An 11,259-nucleotide genomic window follows, 5' to 3' on the forward strand; every position below is an offset into this window, starting at 1 on the left:
GAACATTGTAACAGAGTTATGCTTTTGTAGGAAACTCAGCCAGCCAGTAAATATTCACTAAACAATGATTCTTTTCAGGGCCCCATGCTGTTTACAAAGATATAGATTCCTTAATAGTTGTCAATATCCCATTAACTATCATCATTTGAAAAGAAGGTGCCTGGGGGTGAGGGGTCATCAATTCCAGTATCTGATTCAGACAGTACCCACCCCCAGGCCACCTGGCACCAATCCCATTTGAACTGTAAACTATTGTTGCCAATTCTCTCTGAGAAAAACTTTAGAAAAATAATCCCTGGTAGGCTGAGCGTGGTGGCTCATGCCTGTAATCCTAGCACTTTGGGAGGCCGAGGTGGGTGGATCACCTGAGGTCAGGAGTTCAAGACGAGCCTGGCCATCACAGTGAAAACCCATCTTTTAAAATAATAATAATAATAATAATAATAAAAGAAAGAAAAATAGAGCTAGTGCTAGACTTACGACCGCGGTCAGGACCACGGACCAGTCGTAACACGATTTGGTCATAAGCTGAGTAGGCTATATGTACAGTTGAAATGGTGCACGCGGAGATGGTAGTGCTGCTGGAAGCTGCTCCGCACTGTCGTACGCCCAGCTGGGCAACGTTTGCACTGCCAGACACGGAGCAGTCGTGGCTAGCGGTTGTGGTCGTAAAGTCGAATGGTTGTAAGTTGCATAGGTGGTAAGTCAATCAATACCTGTAATCCCTGGTAAAGAACAGCAGAAAGCTACACTACAAGTAAAGCTAAATATCAATTCCAAATGTCAATTGTTTGACAACAAAAAAATACAATTTAAATACAGCAGGAAGGAGCTTGGCAAGGTGGCTCATGCCTGTAGTCCCAGGACTTTGGGAGGCCGAGATGGGCAGATCACTTGAGATCAGCAGGTTGGGGCCAGCCTGGCTAACATGGTGAAACCTGGTCTCTACTAAAAAAACTACAAAAATTAGCCAAGTGCACCTGCAATCCCAGTTACTCAGGAGGCTGAGGCCCTAGAGTCACTTGAACCCAGAAAGTGGAGTTTGCAGTAAGCTGTGATTGTGTCACTGCATTCCAGCCTGGGCCACAGAGTGACATACTATCTCCAATAAATAAATAAATAAATAATACCAAGAGTGAAGAGCTCTGAAAAACAGATATATGTGAGGGTGGGTCAGGTGGCTTGTGCCTGTAATCCCAGCACTTTGGGAGGCCCAGGTGGGTGGTTAAGCTGATGTCAGGCATTTGAGACCAGCCTAGTCAACATGGTAAAACCCCATCTACTAAAAACACAAAAATTGCCTAGCACGGGAGATACCATGATCCATTGCACTCTGGATGTGCTGGCCCCTGTGATTTCTCCCAATGTGGGAAACTGGACTGCAAAATTTGTGGTAGAGGGGAACTGCGTTTGAGCTTTCCCTTGATAAAAATTAAAAATAAATAAATAAATAAATAAATAAGCCAGGTGTGGTGGTACATGCCTGTAATTCCAACTACTTGGGAGGCTGAGTGAGGAGGCTTGCTTGAACCCAGAGGCAGAAGTTGCAGTGAGCTGAGATCACGTCACTGCACTCCAGCCTGGGAGACAGGGCAAGACTCCGTATCAAAAAAAAAAAAAAGGCTGGAAATAATTCTTTCTTTAAAAATAAAGATGGTGATCTTGCTTTGTTGATCAGGTTGGTGTCCAACTCCTCACCTCAAGCGATCCTCCTGTCAGCCTCTCAAAGTGTTGGGATTACAGGTATGAGCCACCACACCTGGCCTAGCCTTGAAACATTTGCACCTGATCTAGGAGGTTGGGTTAGGTGTCTTTAAAGTTCTTTTACATTCTGAGCCAGGTGCTGTGGCTCACACCAGTAATCCCAGTACATTGGAAAGCCAAGGGAGGCAGATAACCTAAGGTCAAGAGTTTGAGACCAGCCTGGCCAACATGGTAAAACTGCGTTTCTACTAAAAATGCAAAAATTAGCCAGGCATGGTGGTGTGCATCTGTAATCCCAGCTAATCAGGAGGCTGATGCAGGAAAATCCCTTGAACCCAGGAGGCAGAGGTTGTGCAGTAAGTAGAGATCTCTCACCATTGCACTCCAGCCTAGGCAATAAGGCAAAACTCCATATCAAAAAAAAAAAAAGGTTTTTTATGTTCTTTCTTCATTCATCCGTTCTATAGAAATCAAAACTGGATATTACAGGGGTGGTTTAGACAAAACATTGGAATAAATGGACTCTCTCTCCAAAAATGGACTTCACACCAGTAGCCAAAAGATTCCAAAGTGAGACAGGGCAATGTGGCTCACACCTGTAGGCTCATCTAGCAGGGAAGCTTAAGAAAGGAGGATCATTCCAGCCCACGAGGTTGATGATGTATTCAACCAAGATTGTGCCACGGCACTTCATGCGCTCCAGCCTGAATGCTGAATGACACACTAAGGCTTTATCTCAAAAAAAAAAAAAAGATTGCAAAGTGAGTATGCTGTTGTTTAGGGCAGGGCACAGTGGCTCACTCCTGTAATCCCAGAACTTTGGGCGGCTGAGGTGGGCAGATCACGAGGTCAGGAGTTTGAGACCAGCCTGGCCAATATGGTGAAACCCCATCTCTACTAAAAATACAAAAATTAGCTGGGCGTGGTGGCAGGCACCTGTAGTGCCAGCTACTCAGGAGGCTGAGGGAGGAGAATCACTTGAACCTGTGAGGTGAAGGTTGCAATGAGCTGAGATTGCGCCACTGCACTCCAGCCTGGGTGAGAGAGTAAAACTCCATCTCAAAAAAAAATAATAATTATATATATATATATATGCACACTGATGTTTAAATTTAAAATAAAGTGTTTAGAAACATCATATTTTATTATTTTCCACATTAACTCACTTCTTCAATAACTGAACATCTACGATTCCCTAACATATAAAATAAATATATACAGCTTCTAAAAACATGGTACAAGGCCAGACACAGTAGCTCACATCTGTAATCCCAGCACTTTGGGAGGCCACAGTGGAAGAATTATGTGAACCCAAGAGTTTGAGACCTGCCTAGGTGACATAGGGAGCTCCTACCTCTACAAAACAATTCTAAGTAAATTAGCTGATCATGGAATTATGGACCTATGGTCCCATCTACTTGGGAGGCTGAAGCAGGAGGATGATTTGAGCCCAGAAGCTCGAGGCTGCAGTTAGCTATGATTATGCCCCTGTACTCCAGCCTGGGTGACAGAGTAAGATCCTGTCTCAAAAAATGAGAAAAAGAATAAGAATAAAATAACAGGCCGAGCGCAGTGGCTCAAGCCTGTAATCCCAGCACTTTGGGAGGCCGAGGCGGGTGGATCACGAGGTCAAGAGATCGAGACCATCCTGGCCAACATGGTGAAACCCCGTCTCTACTAAAAATACAAAACATTAGCTGGGCATGGTGGCGCGTGCCTGTAATCCCAGCTACTCAGGAGACTGAGGCAGAAGAATTGCCTGAACCCAGGAGGCGGAGGTTGCGGTGAGCCGAGATCGCACCATTGCACTCCAGCCTGGGTAACAAGAGTGAAACTCCGTCTCAAAAAAAAAAAAAAAAAAAAAAAAAAAAAAAAAAGAATAAAATAACAAAACACAGTAGAAAAAAATGACTGATATGCTAAAATACTGTTAATACATTTAGGTGAAAAGGAAGATTAGAACAAAATGTTCAGTACATTCACATCTTAGTAAGTATGCCTTGTTTCATATGACTAAATAGAAATCCAACAGAAGTCTCTTACAAAATCCCAATAGTTCCTCCCAGACATGAACTAACAGATAATTTTATTTTGTTCCCTCTGCTTTCCTTTGATTTTCCAAATCTTCTAAAACTAAGATTACTTTTATTTCTTCTTGTTTTTGTTTTTTTGTTGTTGTTGTTGTTTTTTGTTTGTTTTTTTTTTTTCCTGAAAGACAGTCTCACTCACTCACCAAGGCTGGAGTGCAGTAGGGGCCATCTCAGCTCATTGCAACCTCTGCCACCCAGGTTCCTGCCTCAACCTCCCAAGGAGATGGAATTACAAATGTGTGTCACCACACCTGGCTAATTTTTGTATTTTTAGTAGAGGAGAGGTTTCACCATGTTGGCCAGACTTGTCTTGAACTCCTGGCTTCAAATGATCCACCTGCCTGGGCCTCCCAAAGCGTTGGAATTACTGGCGTGAGCCACCGCATCTGGCCTAAGATATTTATTTATTTATTTTTGAGACAGAGTCTTGCTCTGTCACCAGGCTGGAGCCCAGTGGCACAATCTCCACTCACTGCAACCTCCCATGTTCAAGCGATTTCCCTGCCTTAGCCTCCTGAGTAGCTGGGACTATTGGAGAGTGCCACCACACCCAGCTAATTTTGATTTTGTATTTTAGTAGATACTGGGTTTCACCATATTGGCAAGGATTGTCTTAATCTCCTGACCTCGTGATCTGCCTGCCTCTGCCTCCCAAAGTGTTGGGATTACGAGTGAGCCAGAGTGCCCAGCCAGATTACTTTCATAATCAGAGGAATCTTTCCAACTCTTCTTGTGGGAATGCTACTAAATACATAATCAAAAAATGATTGTGACAGAAAAGGCCGTTGGTGCTACATGAGCATATGGAGGTCACTCAGTGAGACAGAAACTCAGTTTCTGTGGAAAATGGACTGCAGTGACACAGAATAAACCTGGGAATGACTGAATTTCCTCTGCACAGCACCCCTGTCACCCAGGGCTGGGGTGCAGCAGGAGACACAACAGGGAGGAAGGGAGCAGGGGAGAGCTGGGGGAAAGCTCTGGAAAGGCCAGAGCCTGGATTAATCCTGTTCAGATTTCTGACTTCTTTCTGCTCATCCTCTATCAGAGCTGCTCACACTATCTCCTTTTCTCAGACCCTAGGGCTTAAGTGATGAGTTGTTATTGAACCAGAGACCAGGGTGCACAGGACAAACACATGTGTTAGAAGGTGCTGTATCCTAGAACCACAGAGGATTCACATTGGTTTCATTCCATCAAATAAATTCTTTTTGGATGGTGTAAATACAAGATTTGATGAAAAGAGTCCTGAGTTCAAACATTAGAATTTGGTAGCAACACATAGATACAACGGTTTATTTAGTTTTTGAAATAGGGTCTCCATCTTTTGCCCAGACAGAGTGCAGTGGCACAATCACAGCTCACTGTAATCGCAACCTTCCAGGTTCCAGTGATCCTCACACCTTAGCTTCCTGAGTAGCTGGGGCTACAGATACTATCACCACACCTGGCTAATTTTTTGTGTGTGTACAGATGGTGTCTCCCTGTGTTGCCGAGGCTGGTCTCAAACTCCTGGACTCAAATGACCTTCCTGCTTGTATCTCCCCAAATGCTAGAATTGCTGGTGTGAGCCACCCTGTCCAGCTCTGAATTCTTAAAATTATCTGCAGCACATGTGAATAGAGTTTGTGAACTCTACAGGAACTTTAAAGTCATCATCTGCATCCACCTGAGAACATTGTAGCAGAGTTAGGTTTTGCAGGAATCTCAGCCGGACAATAAACATTCACTAAACAATGACTGTTTTCAGGGTCCTGGGCTGTCGGAAAAGATGCAGATCCTGTAGCAGTTGTCCCTATCCCACTACCTAGGATAATTTGAATAGAAGGTACCTGGGGATGAGGGGTCATCAGCTCCAACATCTAATTCAGACAATGCCTACTCCCAGCCCATCTGGCACCAACCCCATAGGCACTCTAATCTAGGGTTGCCAATTGTCTCTGAGCAACACTTGAGAAATCTACTCCCTGATAAAGAACAGCATAAAGCTATACTGCAAACCAAGCTACGTATCAATTGCAAATGTAAATTTCCTAATTGTCTGACAAGAAAAAAATACAATGTATGTAATAGCAGGAATTGGCATGGGGTGGTGGCTTATGCCTATAACCCCAGCACTTTGGGAGGCTGAGGTGGGCCGATCACTTGAGGTCAGGAGGTCCAGACTAGCCTGGCTAACATGGAGAAACCCAGTCTCTACTAAAAAAAAAAATGATACAAAAATTAGCTGAACGTGGTGCTATGGGCCAGTAATCCCAGTTACTCTGGAGGCTGAGGCAGGATCATCACTGGAACCCAGGAAGGCGAGATTGCAGTGAGCCGAGATTGGGCCACTGCACTCCAGCCTAGGTGACAGTGTGAGGCCCTGTCTCCAAGAAATAAGCCAATAAATAAATAATACCAAGAGTTAAGGGTTTATTTATTTATTTATTGCCCACCTGCAACGGTCTTAATTGACTTATACAGTTAAGAGCTTTTAAAAACATATATGTAAGGCTGGGCATGGTGGCTTATGCCTATAATCCCAGCACTTTGGGAGGCTGAGGAGGACAGATCGCCTGAGGTCAGGAGTTTGAGACCAGCCCGGTCATCATAGTTGAGACCCATCTCTACTAAAAATACAAAAATTAGCCAGGCATGGTGGCAGGCACCTGTAATCTCAGCTACTGAGGCAGGAAAATCGCTTGAGCCCAGGATTCGGAGGTTGCAATGAGCCGAGATTGTGCCACTGCTCTCCAGCCTGGGCAACAAGAGCAAGACTCCATGTCAAAAATAAAACAAATAAACTAGGCTGGGCACAATGGTTCATACCTGTAATCCCAACACTTTGGGAGGCCTAAGTGGGCAGATGGTGAAGTCAGGAGTTTGAGACCAGACTGACCAACATGTTAAGCCCCTTTTCTACTAAAAATATATAAAAATTAGCCTGATGTGGTGACATGTGCCTGGAATCCCAGATACTCAGGAGGCTGAGGCAGAAAAATTTCTTGAACCAGAGAGACAGAAGTTGCAGTGAGCCTACATTGTGCCACTGCACTCCAGTCCAGGTGACAGAGCAAGACTTTGTCTCAAAAAACAACAACAACAACAACAAATATAAGTGGAAAAAGTCACCAAAAGAGTGTTAAATTTAAAATGAAATGTTTATGTTTAAATATTGATTGCTTTTTCTTATTTCCCACATTACCTCAATTTGCCAGTAACTGTCAGGCTGTATGATGTCTCATGCATGTAATATCAGCACCTTGGGAGGCCCAGAGAGAGGAGGGCTTAAGCTCAGGAGTTCGAGACCAGTCTGGGCAACAGGGTAAGACTTCATCTCTACGAAAAATAAAAACATAAAAATTAGCCCAGTGTGGTGCAATATACCTGTAGTCCCAGCTACTTGGGAGGCGAGGTAGGAGGACACTTGAGCTCGGAGCTGAAGGCTACAGTGAGTCCTGATTGCATCACTCTCTGGGCAACAGAGTGAAACCCTGTTTCAAAAAACCAACAAACAAAAACCAACCATCTGCAATTCTCCACAATGTAAAATAAACATATTGGGAACAAGAAACAAAGAGATGAAAGTCTCAATTCAGAGGTAGCTACTCCTAGTATCTTGTTAGACTTTTAAAAGTACTTAGGAGGCTGGGCGCGGTGGCTCAAGCCTGTAATCCCAGCACTTTGGGAGGCCGAGGCGGGTGGATCACGAGGGCAAGAGATCGAGACCATCCTGGTCAACATGGTGAAACCCCGTCTCTACTAAAAATACAAAAAATTAGCTGGGCACGGTGGCGCGTGCCTGTAATCCCAGTGACTCAGGAGGCTGAGGCAGGAGAATTGCCTGAACCCTGGAGGCGGAGGTTGTGGTGAGCCGAGATCGCGCCATTGCACTCTAGCCTGGGTAACAAGAGCGAAACTCCGTCTCAAAAAAAAAAAAAAAAAAAAAGTACTCAGTAATACACTATAGCTGAAGAGTGAAGCACATTTTATTTGTTTTGAGATGGAGCCTTGCTCTGTACCCCAGGCTGGAGTGCAGTGGCATGATCTCAGCTCACTGCAACCTCCGCCTCCTGGGTTGAAGCAATTCTCCTGCCTCAGCCTCCCAAGTAGCTGGAATTACAGGTACCCACCACCACAACCAGCTAATTTTTATATTTTTAGTAGAGACAAGGTTTCACCATGTTGGCCAGGCTGGTCTTGAACTCCTGATCTCATGATCCACCCACCTTGGCCTCCCAAAGTGCCAGGTTTACAGACATGAGCCACTGCACCTGGTCTGTTTTAATTTTTTCAGACAGATTCTCTCTTTGGAGTGAAGGGGTGCCATCATGGCTCACTGCAGCCTTGACCTCCAGGGCTCAAGTGGTCCTTCCCCCATCGGCTTCTGGAGTAGATGGGATTATGGGCACATGGTACTACACCTGGCTACTTTCACATTTTTTTTCTGGCAGGGCATGGTATATAAGGGCTATAATCCCAGTACTTTGGGAGGACAAGGCTGGTGGATCACAAGGTCAGGAGTTTGAGACCAGCCTGGCCAATATGGTGAAACCCCATCTTTATCAAAGGAAAAAAAAATGAGACAGGCTTGGTGGCAGGCACCTGTAGTCCCAGCTACTCTGGAGGCTGAGGCAGGAGAATGAAATGAAATGTTTATGTTTAAAGGAGGTGGAGGTTGCAGTGAACCAAGATCCCACTATGGCACTCCAGCCTGGGTGACAGACCGACGGTTTGTCTCAAAAAAAATTTTTTTTTCTTAGAGACAAGATCTCACTATGTTTCCCAGGCTGGTCTTGAACTTCTGGCCTCAAGGGATCCTCTTCCCTTAGCCTGCCAAAATGCTGGGAGTGCAGGCATGAGTCCCCATGCCCAGCCAAGAGAAACATTTTTTAAATGAAATGTTACTTATTAATGACCAAGGAGTTAGAATTATTTTCATATATGGCTGGAAAATATGGTGTTTCTTTAAAAAATATTAGTCTTTTGTTTTCTCTAGATATCATTTTATTTTATTTTATTTGAGACAGAGTCTTGCTCTGTTACCTGGGCTGGAGTGCAGTGACGTGATCTCAATTCATTGCAGCCACTGTCTCCCAGGCTCAAGTGATTCTTCTGCCGCAGCCTCCCAAGTAGCTGGGACTACAGGCACATGTCACCACACCAGGCTAATTTTTGCATTTTTTAATAGAGATGGGGTTTCACCAGTCTGGTCTTAAAATCCTAACCTCATGATCTACCTGCTTCGGCCTCCCAAAGTGCTGGGATTACAGGCATGAACCACCTCCTCAGGCCTCTAGATATATTTTATAAAAATATGCAAAGAGCAGGGCATGGTGGCTCAAGCCTGTAATCCCAGCATTTTGGGAGACTGAGGCAGGCAGATCGTGAGGTCAGGAGTTGGAGAACAGCCTGAACAACACGGTGAAACCCAGTCTCTCAAAAAAAAAAAAAAAAACTACAAAGGTTTATATGTGTTTTAGAAGCAGAATAGTGGACATAAATTTATAGTTGATGCCAGAACCCACACATGCCAACTGGCATCCACCTGACTTGCTCTGAAACTGACCCAGTAGTCCCATAGGGAGTTGTTTTTCTGTTTTGTTTTGAGACGGAGTTTCGCTTTTGTTACCCAGGCTGGAGTGCAATGGCGCGATCTCGGCTCACCGCAACCTCTGTCTCCTGGGTTCAAGCAATTCTCCTGGCTCAGCCTCCTGAGTAGCTGGGACTACAGGTGTGCGCCACCATGCCCAGCTAATTTTTGTATTTTTAGTAGAGATGGGGTTTCACCATGTTGACCAGGATGGTCTCGATCTCTTGACCTCATGATCCACCCGTCTCAGCCTCCCAAAGTGCTGGGATTATAGGCGTGAGCCACCGCAACTGGCGGGAGTTTTTTTTTTAATTAGAAACTTATGTCCTGGTGCGGTGGCTCACATCTGTAATCCCAGCACTTTGGGAGGCTGAGGCAGGTGGATCACCTGTGGTCAAGAGATCAAGACCATCTACTTGGGAGGCTGTGGCAGGAGAGTCACTTGAACTCAGGAGATGGAGGTTGCAGTGATCTGAGATCATGCCACTGCACTCTAACCTGGACAACAGAGCAAGACTCCATCTTTAAAAAGAATTAGAAATTTACCTTTCTGATCTAAAAGTTGGAAAAGCTACACTTGTTTTATCTGAGCTCCCTCCTCAGCAAAAGACCTCCAGGCCTCTCAAAAAGTATCAAAGGGGCTGGGCGCAGTGGCTCACACCTGTAATCCCAGCACTTTGGGAGGCCGAGGCAGGTGGATCATGAGGTCAAGAGATTGAGACCATCCTGGTCAACATGGTGAAACCCCGTCTCTACTAAAAATACAAAAAATTAGCTGGGCATGGTGGCACGTGTCTGTAATCCCAGCTACTCAGGAGGCTGAGGCAGGAGAACTGCCTGAACCCAGGAGGTGGAAGTTGCGGTGAGCCGAGATCACGCCATTGTACTCCAGCCTGGGTAACGAGCGAAACTCCATCTCAAAAAAAAAAAAAAAAAAAAAAAGTATCAAAGACCTGGACTCACCAGCCCATCAGCTCCAAGCAATGAGATGCCTGGCCCTCATTCATCATGACTGCTTCCTTATCCTTCCTGTATTCCTGTTTTCCCATACATGGTTGCATTTCTTCCCTGCTATATAAACCCCCAGTTTTTGTTGGTCAGGGGCGTGAATTGGAGATTGACCTTCCACTTCCATGGCTGCAGCAACCAATTAAACTCTTCTCTAGCAATATTCGCCTCTCAGTGACTAGATTTCTGTGCTGTGACCAGGACTCCGGTAGAAAACCTGGTGTTGTGGTAAGAGCTGCATGTCTGCATACATGTCTCTGCTGCTCTTCCTCAGCCTTCCTGCTGCACTTCACACCTCCCTATTCTGGCATCTCCTAATGCCCTAGCCTGGCCCCCAATGCTGCATAGTGATTTCCCTGAGTGGGTCAGACTATACCAGCAGTCATTGCCTGGCCCTGCCTGGCACATCGGCACCCGGTAAAAGTTAAATAAATGGAAATGGGAAAGAATGCAGTGAGGCTATTGTTGTTTTAGGAGTTTCTAGTTTGTTCACACAGTCAGGAATCTGCTCACAGGCCCATATCATATTCTAAACCAAAATACATCTACCAGCTTGGCATGGTGGCTCACACCTGTAATCCCAGCACTTTGGGAGGCCAAGGCGGGTGGATCATCTAAGCTTAGGAGTTGAAGACCAACCTGGCCAATATGGTGAAACTCCATCTCTACTAAAACTACAATAATTTGCTGGGCGTGGTATTACATATCTGTAATCCTAGCTAATAGGTAGGCTAAGGCAGGAGAATCACTTGAACCTGGGAGGTGGAAGTTGCAGTGATCCAAAATAGCACCATTGCATTCTAACCTGGGCAGCAAGAGGAAAAATCCATCTCAAACACACACACACACACACACACACACACACACACACACACACACACA

At 45.2% G+C, this 11,259-nt stretch overlaps 2 pseudogenes; both read left to right on the forward strand.

Moving 5' to 3' along the window:
- The first annotated feature begins 569 nt into the window (after positions 1–569).
- Positions 570–11,259, forward strand: part of LOC116549114 — a 14,575-nt pseudogene continuing 3,885 nt past the window's right edge.
- LOC116549850 lies at positions 1,294–1,425 on the forward strand (annotated as a pseudogene).

The sequence above is a fragment of the Sapajus apella genome, unplaced genomic scaffold (genome assembly GCF_009761245.1).
Source record: "Sapajus apella isolate SASKATOON/1434 unplaced genomic scaffold, GSC_monkey_1.0 scaffold6, whole genome shotgun sequence".
In the NCBI taxonomy this organism is placed as follows: domain Eukaryota; kingdom Metazoa; phylum Chordata; class Mammalia; order Primates; family Cebidae; genus Sapajus; species Sapajus apella.